The following is a 9,753-nucleotide window of genomic DNA, read 5'->3' as shown; positions in this document are numbered from 1 at the left end:
TTGGTTAATTTTATATTTTTATTAAGAAACCCCTATATTTTGAACTTTAGAAGAAACGATTTATCCTCAGTTCCTGTGGATTCGATTCTACTCACCGCTATATACAAAATTTGTATTTTTCTTGAGTAGGTAATTATTATTGTACAAGCTCGACACCTGTCAATTTTTGGCGCCATTACCGGGGACTGGCGATAGTTAATTTGTTTACTTTTTGAGTTCATTTTATTTTTGCTTTTCTGATTTTTTTCTTCTCTTTCTCGATTTTATGCCCCGTTCCTCTTATACAGATGAATTAATTTTCGACCCTGAGATAGAGAAGATTGCGCATAGTACCACTTCGAGTGATTCTGATCAAAAAAATGTTGTAATGGCTAATGCTCGAACTTTAAGGGAGTTGGCTGCTCCAAACTTAAATCACCAGTCATTATACATTACCTTTCCAAATTTAGATGATAATACCCCTTTTGAATTAAAGTCTGGTTTAATTCACCTTTTACCTTCTTTTTCATAGTTTTTCAGGTGAGAAACCCTACAAGCACTTGAGGGAATTTGATGTAGTATGCACAAGTATGAAATTTTCGGGGATTACTGAGGAGCAGATAAAAATACGAGCATTTCCCTTTTCTCTCAAGGACGTAGCAAAAGATTGGTTGTATTATCTATCACCAGGTAGTATAACAACTTGAGAATAGTTAAAGAAGAAATTTTTGGAAAAATATTTCCCTGCATCCAGAGCCAGCAGTTTGAGGAAGGAAATATGTGGCATTACATAGCATCCGGGAGAGTCTCTCTGTAACTATTGAGAGAGATTCAAGAAACTATATACTAGATGCCCCCAACACCAGATTAGCGAGCAACTTCTGATTCAATATTTCTACGAAAGTTTGCTATATACAGATAGAAGTCTTATAGATGCTGCCAGTGGAGGTGCTTTGGTGAATAAGACCCCCCAAGATGCTTGGGAATTGATAGAAAGGATGGCGAAAATTCTCAATAATTTGGCACAAGGGAGGATGTTCATACTCGTTGAGTAAATGAGGTAAATGTCTCATCAATTCAACAATAAGTATCTGAATTAACTTCGACTATTCGACAGTTAGCTATAGAAAATTTGCAGCAGGCCAAAGCATTTGGTATTTGTAAGGACACGAGTCATCCCACAGATTGGTGTCTAATGTTACAAGATGAAGGATTGAACAAATGACCATGGCTGGCAACGTGTCCGCGTCTCGTAGGCAGTATGACCCTTATTCCAACGCGTATAATCCGAATTGGAGAGACCATCCGAATTTCAGATATGGAGGCAATAAGTAGCAAAATTCTTTTCCCAATAGGCAACAAGGTTTTCAGCCGCAGTAGTCCTCGAAATCTCAATCTCATTCATCAAATACTGACATGTCTTTGAAGGATATTGTCAAGACATTGGTTGCTAACACCACGTAACTCCAGCAAAATGCCATTCAATACCAACAAAAGACAGACACGAGCATAAGAAACATAGAAAATCAGTTGAGTCAGATGGCCTCTACAGTACATCGCTTGGAGTCTCAAGAGAAAGGAAGACTTCCATCTCAACCTGAAGTTAACCCAAAGAACGTGAGTGCCATGACCCTCAGTAGTGGAAAAGAAATTAAAGGGCTTACGGTTCTAAAGGATAAGAGTCAGAATCAAATTCAAAAGGAGATGGAAGATGAAAGGCGTGAATGGGCATCTACAATAAGCAAATTGATTTCTTCAATTTATGAAGAATTGTCCTCACAGAGCATCATTGACCTTAAGGAAGATGAGAATGTAATTATTCTAATAGGTGACATGGAGTTGCAAAAGTCTCAAGAACAAGGATTTAAAAATGTAGTTGAAAAGGGAATTGAAGTGCAAAAAATGAAACCCCAACATCAAATCACTCAAGTGAATGAATCCGGTGAACAATTTTCAAATACGATGACATCTCCTCCATTCCTTAATCAACATTGTCCTAACTCTTATTCTTTAATTCCTGTTAGCAAGATTGACTTTATTATATCAGAAGATTTTGAGTTTCATGACAAGAATAAGTCAAGAGTTGCGATGGCAAAATATCTTGAACCAATAAGTGCGCATGATGGAGGAGTGAGTGAAGAATTAAAATTATTGTTGACCTGTTTGGCGGCAACTACTAGTCCATGGAAGACCGTAACTCGTATACTCAAGAATTACTCTATTTACGAGAGTTATTAGAATTATATAAAGAATGAAGCACTAAAATGAGCCACAAGATTTTATCCTCCTTGAACAAACATGACAATGTCTAGCCAAAGACGTTAAATAAAGGCACTTATTGGGAGGCAACCCAGTTTATTTTAGTTGTTTGTTCAATTCTCTTTGATAGTTTCAATATGTTTTTTAGAGTTTTTTCAAATTTTGGTTTAATTCTCCATTTTTTATGATTAGTAGATGTCCCTTCTGACATGATGTGCCCGCATTTTTCATCAAAAGGGTTTCTACCCTCATGACGTGCCCATATTAAGTTATCTTGAGGGTTCTTTCTTGGATTGTGGAGTAGACTAGCTGACATGACGCGCCCGCGTCAACAAGGCACATGGTAACTTTTAATTCAATGATTCTTCATCAGAAGGGTTCCTACCATTATGACATGCCCACGTCGTGTCCTAGGGAAAGGTTAAATTTTTTTTTTCCCTTTTTTCCCTTTCCTTTTCTTTCTTTCTGTCTCTTTTCTTTTTCTTTCTTCTTTCTTTCTCTCTTCTATCCTTCTCCATCCGAGCTCCACCGCCACCAACCATCAACATATGTCGAGCTCTATAATCATTTGCCCCTAACTCATAGCTGTCCACGGCCTCCTCAGTTATCAGAGAAGTTTCCTTATCCCCATTACTTTTCTTTTATTCTTTATTTTATATTGGGGACAATATAAGATTTAGGTGTGGGGGGAGTAGTATATTAGGAAAGTGCAAATGTAAGCATTTTCGTTAGATTTTTTTATTCAAATTTTTTTTCGAACTTTATCCAATTTTTGCCTATCTTTGTGCATATTTGTGGCTGTTCCTGATAAACGATGGTTAGATGTCTCAAAATTTTCTATTGTTAAGCTTTTATACTCTAAGGTGTTAAGTATGACATGGTTAAATCTAAGGGTATCTCTTTGGTGAATATTTAAGATTTTGTAACTTTTGTACTTTTTGGTTAACTTCTCTAAATATTATAAATATTTGTCTAGCATTTTTTTTTTCAAATTGGTTCAACTATTAATCTTAGTTCTCCAAGTTTAAGAAATAAAGTGAGTTTGTGTGATTTTCAATTTTAATTTGGTGCTTATTTATGAACAGTATTTGGTTATACTCCACTAGTATCGTTGCCTAGTAACCGAACGTTTTCACTACAAGTGTCGACTTTCATGTCAAAAAGCGATGATAAATTTGAGTGTATGGTTTTTAAGCGATGCGGGTTGAGTAACCGGGTTTCTTCATTTGGCAAATGTCGGAGTTCGCGTCAAAACGCTTAAATGGCTAAAGACTAAACATTCCCCCTGAAAAAAAAAACTCAAGTGTGGGGATATTCTAGAAAAGAAAAAAAAAGTGTGCTAATAGTGAAAAATATGGAAGTGTTTAAATGAATTGTTAGCCCACTGATCCATGAATTTTAATGTTGAGATTTTACTTAATAGTTGAACCGTTTGTTGAAAAATGTTGGTTGAATATTTTATATTCTTAGGTTAGTTAGTTATAAATCGGAAAAGTTCTTGATCTTGAAATCTAACTGGAGAGATATTCTTGGGGTCTAGCTATTAATGCTTGACATGTGTTTTAATTGTATCTTGGTAATACAAGATTTGACCAATAACCATTGTTTGAATTTGATTGCTTCATTTGTTGTTCTCATGCTTGAGGACAAACATGGTTTAGGTGTGGGGGAAATTTTTTTAAATTACATTTTTGTCATTAATTTTATGATTATTTTCCTCTTTTATTTTACCAAATATTGTTTTAATTGATGGATTCTACTTATAATATTTGGTTAATGGTGTTAATTATAGAAAAAGGAGCAAAACATGGTTAAAAGGGGTAATTTTCCAAGAATTGTTGTCAAGTCCAAAGAAGCTGAGATTCGCGCGTGACAGTTTCCTAATTCAAGTTGAAGACTTACGAAACATATTTTCAATTACAGTTGGGAAACAATTTAAATTATCTTTTATCAATTTAGGAATTATCTTTTTCCTAGGAAAATTAAGAAGTTTATCTTATTTTCAAAGCTACAAAATAGGAAGGAAGTTGCGGCTACTAGGAGTACTTGTGAAACTACGATTTGGCCGTCTCTTAGTCTATTTAGGGGATTGATTAGTTTCAGCAAAAAGAGAGGAAGGACGACCGCTTGGCATTTTGGCCAATCTTTTGTTTTCTCTAGTTTTTCTCTTATCAAAGACTCATGCGGTGGGCTTGGGAAAAATGGTGTGAATTGTTTCAATTGGCTATGTGCAACTAAGTTTCTTTTTTAGTCGAAAGTCAACTTGAAAACTCGGTTCCAAACATCTGTGAGATCGAATTATTTTTATTTATTTCTTTTATTCATTGGTATTCGTACGTTTTTTTGTTTAACTTCTTATGATTGTTTTGTTATTTGAATGTCAAGGATCCGATATTCGAATTAATCTAATAATCTACTGCCAATTTAGCCAGTTAAATCCGTAATTGTTTGATTGGTTAATACCAGTGGCGACTAGCGTGATTGGTCCAATGTTAGAGAAACGTATGATCTAATTTAAACAAACCCTGGTAGCGTGTTTGTTGATTAGGGTTGGGCTTTTCTAATTCTTAATGCAATTGAGAAATTGAATCCTACGGTCTAGGGTTATTTCTTAATTAGGGAAATAGTTAACGGTCATATTTTGGCTATTGAAAAAGTAAGGAAAGATTGGTTGTTTATCGCGTGTATGGCAACTATAACCAATCTATTAACGAGTAATTGAATTATTTTTGCATCTTTGATCAGTTGAATGGACCGTATTTGAAAAGTTGCACCTTTGGCTAGAGTCGTATTTATTATTGATTAATTCCTATTTATTTTCTTGAGTTGCTTTTATTTAGTTAATTGGTTAATTTTATATTTTTATTAAAAAACCCCCCATATTCTGAACTCTAAAAGAAACGAATTATCCCCAATCCCTATGGATTCGACCCTACTCACCGCTATATATAAAATTTATATTTTTCTTGAGTACGTAATTATTATTGTACAGACTCGATACCTATCAGTGGTACTACTTATATTTTTTTCAACTATCATAAGCTTCATGATCTCGAAAATGTTGGGCAATAGTATCCTCTTCAGATTGAGCCATCACAGATGTTAAGCCCTCTAAAACCTCTTATTCCTTATGCATATATTGAATTTTATAATGCCAGATATCAAAGTTATCACCGTTAAATTTTTCACTCCTGTTAAGATCAGCAATGATTTGTTTGGAAGCCATCTAATATAAAAGTAGTGCAACAATTAAATATATCTAGATTAGCACCACATGTACACACACACATATCAATTGTATTATATCTGAAATATAGACGTTTAAGATGCAAATTTTAGTACTTTTTGATAGGCTAGTTTGTCATTAATCCTTTTGAAATCTATTGTATATATAATGAGGTGGGTAACAAGTATGTTTTGACAGGCTAGTTTGTCATTACCTTTTAAAATCTATTCTATATATAATTACCATGGAATCTAAAATTCAAAATTTTTTAACCAACTAAAGAGGAAGAATTGTCAATTGACCCAAACAGTTTTCAAAAAGTGGTAGCAGGACTACGGGCCAATTGGGTCAATTGGCTTGTGGGCTTTCCCATTTTACTACTGGATTAGATTGGCTATTGGCTCGTAGCTTTTGGAGGTGAGCAATCTAATTTAAACTGGATTTCCCAACTACAATTGTGTGTTCCAGAAAATTTTCCTAACTTTAGCTGATAGAAACATCAGATAAGGTAACTGCAAGATCTGTTTTATGCTATACATAATTGGGCCAAAACTTGGATAGGCCTGATCTTCGAAAACTGAATGGTTCAGATTGTACCACATCATATCTTATGAGATAGTGTGGCACAATTTGGGTCATTGAATTTTTGAAGATCGACTCTATCCAAGCATGAGTCATATAACTGTTCGATGATGTTATGCCAAGAATTTGGCAACATATTCTATTTCTAAGAACCTGGGTCCTAATAAACCCAATCAATCAAACCTATTGATTAATTAGGTTCCAAATTAATCAAACCCCTTATTCTTTGAACTCTTGCTCATGTGGGTATGTTCTCAATCAATATTCTAATGTGGATTGTTTTGTCTATCTTTGGACTAAGAACATGATTAGTTTATCTTGTTTCTTCGTGTTCATTGGAAGATGTGGCAGCTAGGAGATGATTACTTGAAAAGCAAACTTTGCTTATGACCAAAATTGACTTCATCATCTTATCTCTCACTTTCCTTCTTAGGTTTAGCTCTTCCTCCAAATACTTTATTGTGCAAAAATTCAAATCAACATTCCACTTGTCCTCCATCCTCTGCAGAAGATATAATTATTATTCTCTAATGATGGCTCCATGCCCCTTTATTGGACCATTAAGTTTGAGCTATCAAATAATGAGATTGCATGCTCAAGGAGGACTCTTGGTGTTTAAGACAAGTAAACAATGATAATGGTATGAATAGGTTTTGATTAGACAATAGATAATGGACTACTAATAGAGAGACAAATTAGTTCATGCTACATGTGGATACATTATTGGTCCACCTCAAGCAATTACCCTACTATTTCTGTATTCATTGTCATCCCTGCTTTGTCAGCATGAAATTTCATCTTTCATATCAAATAATCCGATTTAGGGTTCTGCAACTGTCAAGTCTCAATTGTACTACGCAATACACAAATACATACAGAGGTAATATATAATAACGGCGAAGCTTCTTTAAGCATCCCTCCCTTTAAAAATGGATAAATTAGATTATAAAAATATTATCGTTACAGCGATATATATATATAATAACTTGTGTTATTAATTGACCGTTATACTCAACTATCAATTGCATGGGTATAATTTCAAATCATACTACTCTGGAACGTACACTTTTCATGTATTCTGTACAAATGTTTATTCTTTTATGAGCCCGGTTCATATGTCAAATTTTTAAAAAATTCACTTTTTGGTGGCATCTAGTCGTTAAAAATTTGGGATGGTAAACACCAAAATATTTATTTTTTAAATGGTAGTAATATAAACTACTAGGAAATTGATCATAATATACCTACATCCTCATTTTAACTCAACAGAATTGAGAAGGAGAGGTCACGAAAGATAGGACAATGAAGAAAAGTTTTAGCAATATTATATGGGGAAAATGTTCTAGAGCCAAGTCAATGAAATTTACCGCAGAAGACATAAAACACTGATGATGACATGCACTCTGGTCCACTGAATTTAGATGCCGAATTTTTTTTTTTTTTTTTTATCTTTTGTTGAAAACTGACCTGATTCACGGGCTGTACAGATCGAATTGCAACCCTCCAGTGGGTCGGTCTGATTTCCTATCAAGTTCGAAAATTCAATTGAACCGGTCAAACCCAATTAAGAAGTTTAACCAATTTTCACTAATACACATACATTTCAATGGTACTAAGTTATTTGCATCATAATATAAAAACTTAAAATCTTTAACTCGAGGCTGAACTGTGAACGAAATCTCATCCGATTCTCGTATCGTTCCAAACATAGTTTCTGTTGGCAGAAAGTGAAAGGACCTTGGGAGAGAAAAAATGACAAGAGAAAGTAATTTAAAGTTGCAAATATTATGAAGCAAGAGAACTGAATGGTGCTATGTACTATAATTCTCAGATAGATTTTCTTCCATAGCATCTTTGCGCTACAAAAATAAGCTGTAAATATGCTCCATAAAATCAGCTGTAAAAATCTATTACGGATTCCTAGACAGACATCTCCCTGACAAGAAAAGACAATATCTTTCGTCCGTTCTTGCCACCATGGTAACAGAACGAGAATGATCTAGTCGAAGAATCCAGGACTGATGTACTCTAACTCATTTTTAAATGCAATTCTGCATTTCAAAAAAAGAGGACCACCTTAATTTGGGTAAAGTTTATTAGTTTCTGTAAGTTCTGAAGCTAATAAGAGCACCCAGCACTTCAATACCTGCATTATAAGATTCTAAAACAAATTGTTGCGTACCCTTCAGACATTCCTCCATGCTACAATTAATTTAAACTTTTTGTAAGATGAGTTATTGAACACCTATTTTTTCAGCAGTTTTGTTTGTTATACCGAGGTGTTTATGGTTGTTGGTCTGAAGAAGTACAATGGTGGTTGCAGCATAGACAACATGATATGTTCCCCAATGTCGGCAAGTGTGCCCTTGCAGTTACAGTTTATGCACTATGGACAGAGAGGTAGAGGAGGATTTTTTGTGGGCAATTTTGTTTGATTGGTTCAGAACACAGTCCAAGTGATAAAAAACATTAAGAAAGTTTTTTAGTTTCTCTAAACCTTAAATGCACAAACCCCCCCCCCCCCCCCTCCCTCCTCTCCTCCTCCTCCCAAAAACAAAATAGGGAATTGTATTGAAAGAAGTGTTAAACATGGAAATTATATCATAAAAAATGACAAATCATTTTTGAAAGTGGTTGCCATGTCAACGAATACCATGTTCTTGTATAAGCTATTTAATAATTGACAGTTTTGTTTTAGTAAATGGAATGAGAAGGAAAAAGGATAATGTTCCGGCCAAGCAAGGTGTAGTTTTACCATATCGTTGTGCGTGAAAGAATATGGTTCCCGCTCCCCCCCCCCTCTCTCTCTCTCTCTCTCTCTCTCTCTCTTTTGTGGGTAAAGATTGGGTTTAGCATTGATATAGTCCAAATTAGTGTTATGTAAAATCTCCATTCTATTCAAAAAAAAAGAAAAAAGAAAGAAAAGGAAACTTCTAAATTCAGATTAAGCCAAGTCTCATAACACCCCAGGGAAAAAAAAAAGAAGAAGAATAAGCCCAACCAACTAAACCAAGAAGTAAAGGCCCAAACCTGAGAGGCTTCATCAGTCGCAGATACACTGTTACAGCCCTATTGATAGCAAGTGTTGCAGATTGTGATTCGTTGTCTGTTGACGTAGTTGTCTTTTTTTTCCTTAATTTAATAGCATTTTTTGAACACAACAAATATGCCCGCTCGCACACACACACATGTGTGTGTGTATATATATATATATGTATGTATGTATGTATTGAATAATCAAGCATGTGAGCACTTTCTGCTGATCATGAAATTAAACATTACTGTGCCAGATGAAAGCCTCAGCCCAAAAAACACAAGGAAGACCCAATAAAAAAGCTACTACAATCAAAGTGCATCTCAATTCTCAACAAATATGTTAACGGTTTCGATTTTAGTTTCCCTTTTCATGTTTTGTCACAATAACAGAAGGGTTAACTACCGCTTTTGTCCCCGATATCTCGAACGTGGTCTAATTTATTCATCTATCTATCACAACTAGCCAATTTAGTAATTATCTTGACAAAATGTGGGCAATACAGTAACTTTATATCAAAGTAAAGAATACTAAGAAAATTAGTCACGTGCATTACATGTGCATCATTAACACAGAGAGAAACATAAAATCGAATAGACAAAACTCGATTATTTTAGTGCCCCAACCCTTCATTTGTATTTTATCAGTTGGAAAAAAAAAGCCCCTTATCCTT

This window comes from Coffea arabica, chromosome 4e (assembly GCF_036785885.1).
Source record: "Coffea arabica cultivar ET-39 chromosome 4e, Coffea Arabica ET-39 HiFi, whole genome shotgun sequence".
NCBI classification, from domain to species: Eukaryota; Viridiplantae; Streptophyta; class Magnoliopsida; order Gentianales; family Rubiaceae; genus Coffea; species Coffea arabica.
The sequence above is the reverse complement of the archived record's forward strand: the minus strand, read 5'-3'. Positions refer to the sequence as shown.